The sequence below is a fragment of the Tamandua tetradactyla genome, chromosome 10 (genome assembly GCF_023851605.1).
Source record: "Tamandua tetradactyla isolate mTamTet1 chromosome 10, mTamTet1.pri, whole genome shotgun sequence".
In the NCBI taxonomy this organism is placed as follows: domain Eukaryota; kingdom Metazoa; phylum Chordata; class Mammalia; order Pilosa; family Myrmecophagidae; genus Tamandua; species Tamandua tetradactyla.
The window spans coordinates 82,867,364-82,870,345 of NC_135336.1; the positions used below are offsets into that span (position 1 = coordinate 82,867,364).

Here is a 2,982-nt window from a genome sequence, read left to right on the forward strand (position 1 = left end):
ATACATATATAACACAACTTCTCAAAATCTAGAAATAGCAATTACTGTCTCAGACTAAATGTGACTTCTATAAGAGCTTACAATCTATGCCCCAATTTTCTTATATTCTCTAAATGAGACCATACAATATTTGTTCTTTTGTTTCTGGCTTATTTTGTGTTATATAATGTCCCTCAGGTTCATTCACAACGTTGCATGCCTCAATGACTTCATTCTTTTCTATTACAGCATAAAAGTCAATCCTATGTATACACTACAGTTCACTATTGTACTTCTCATTCAGAGTATCTTCAGCTACCTCCATCCATTGGGCATCAGGTATAATGTCCAAAGTCAACAATCCATGTCTCACATTATTCTTGCTTATTTGTATAGTCACCAACACTCTCAATTTTAGATCTTTTTCATTGCTCCTCAAAAAAAAAAAAAAATGGCTGATAAATGCACCTGTCACCAAATAGAAAATCCAAACCTCTCCTTATCTCTTGTCCTCTCCTCCTCCCAATTATTTATCCCTGACATTGCTGTGGTACTGTTGATGTATTCCTGTTAAATGTACTTGCTATTCTCTTAAATTGCAATTTTTAAAAGGGGAATTAAAAATGTGGGTATTATTCAAAACTTTCATAAGTGTATTTTATCTGTTTTGAAGTGGTTTCTGAAGACTGTGATGTCTTAGACTACAAGAACTGATTTTCTTTGGACTAAAGTAAAAAGGTATAGTGAAATACTTAGAGAAAATTGCTTCTCCGAAAATTGTCCTGGTAAAATGCTATGCATCTTATTCTTATTCTGATTAATTGGATTTTAGTGCTGAGACTTTATTCTATGTGGTAATGAGAAATTATCCTTGTAACATACCCAATATTCTATTACTTTGATTTGGCATAACTATTGCTTTTATCTGACAAATTAGATAGCTACTCAGTATAAGAAAATGGAACTAATAAATTAACCCATGAATACAGCCACTACAGGAGAACAGTAAGTATTGTCCCCTTAATCTTGTAACATTCTGCTTTGAGATATTGTCCATTAAATTGAGCTTACTTGAGAATGTTTAACTACACTTAAAAGGAATTAACATTTTCTTCAATGAAATATGTTATAAAAAACAGAGTTATAATAAATTTATAGATGATATTATATAATTTATGAATATCCATTTCTATTAGATTTAAATAAATCAGTCCCTAACTCTACTTCCCATGGAAAGGACAGATTTATCTAACTAATTTCCCAAGGCTTCCCAGAGTAACCTTTCCATCCCCGCTAGACCTCAGGTAGGACTCTGAACTGCCTTCCAGTGCCCTGACTGTCCAAATTCAATCTGTACCTCCAATCTAGATTGAACTTCCAATTTCCTCCCTCGTACCCTGGGCTGAAATTAGCATCATGTAATCTTGTGAACTAGTCTAATATATGACATCTACTGTTACATGGAAAGGCTGCGCATGGACTGCGAAGTAGCTGTGTATAGGCACTGGATGTTGTTTTTAGCACCTGAGTACCGGACTTATTCAAAACCTCTCTACCCTTCAAAATGCACCTTAATGAACCTTCTCTGTCATACCCATCCAAACATAATGACTCACATCATGGTCTCTGTCTCTTTTCTGAACTTCTAAAGATGGCTCCTCTTGAGAAACATAAGTCTGACTACAGGGATTTTTTTTTTTTTTACATGGGCAGGCACCAGGAATCAAACCCGGGTCCTCTGGCATGGCAGGAAAGCGTTCTTACCTGCTGAGCCACTGTGGCCTGCCCTGACTACAGGGAAATCTTGTTAACAAAGAAGCCTCTCCCCACTGATGTTGTATTCCAGTGTGGGAGATAGACAGTGGACAAGAAAATATGAAAACGACAGTCATTTGGCTAGGATTATTAGTAAGTCACAGTTCAGGATGAAGTCCTTTAATAGACTGAACAGACTGACTATCCTGTCTCATTAAGAAACAAAGTGCTCGCTTCGGCAGCACATTTAATAAAATTGGAATGATACAGAGGAGATTAGCATGGCCTCTGCTCAAGAATGACACACAAATTTGTGATGTGTTCCATATATATATATATGGTTTTTTTTGTTGTTGTTTGTTTGTTTGTTTTGGTAAGAAAAGAGAATTAGCCAGTCCTGTGCATCCAATATATATTCAACCCTTTCACGGTTGTAGAGAGTGTTGTACGTTGTAAGTTGTAATTTCAACTATGAGTAATTCTTTTATCTTTTGAAAGAATAAATGTTCTATATACAGCCTAGTTAGTGTTTAAAAAGAAAAACAAATAGCTTGGTTTTATTTGTCATCTAGTCAGACAGTAGTAAAATTCTTTCTAAATGTTATTCAAGACGATTCTGTTCACTCTACTCTTTTTTTTCAATCCTTAAAAGCAATATTTTGCTTATTTTGTGACAGTGCAAAGGATGTAAAAAATTCAGCCCTGTCCTAGCTTTCCTCACAATCAGAATTCACCTAGTATGGTGTGAATTCACCTAGTATAGTGAATTGCCTTTCTCCTTTGCAAAGAAAATGAACTGTATTTCGAATTTTGTTTCAAAATTACAAAATTTCGAAATTCTGTAAGTGACTGTTCATTTTTCTTGTTTGAATATAGAATGGTAGCGCTACATGGTATACATTTCCAGAGTTTTGTGTATATTTCTAATAAGTATTTTGCCAGCACATTTGTAACCATATGTGTATAACTAGCAAACCTGCGTATGCTTATGTATGGGCAATTATCTCTGTAATCTTGTGCAGATTGTCTCTAAACAATTTATGATCTTTATTTCGAAAATATACAGAACTTTGGAATCTGAAGAAAGAAACAATGTTGCACAGACAATGTAAGAATCTTATTCCGCCCAAGGAAAAGGCAATAGTATTCTTGTCACTTAAGCAACACTAGCTGAACCGGTAGCAGAAATAACACTTCAGACAGGCAGAAAGTAGATTTGGACAGCTGGAAAGAAAACACTGGACTCTG

At 35.0% G+C, this 2,982-nt stretch overlaps 1 non-coding gene across 1 annotated transcript; it reads left to right on the forward strand.

Moving 5' to 3' along the window:
- The first annotated feature begins 1,960 nt into the window (after positions 1 to 1,960).
- Positions 1,961 to 2,067, forward strand: LOC143648951 (U6 spliceosomal RNA). Its single transcript, XR_013158848.1, has one exon. It is a non-coding gene; the product is annotated as a U6 spliceosomal RNA (small nuclear RNA).
- The last annotated feature ends 915 nt before the right edge of the window (positions 2,068 to 2,982 follow it).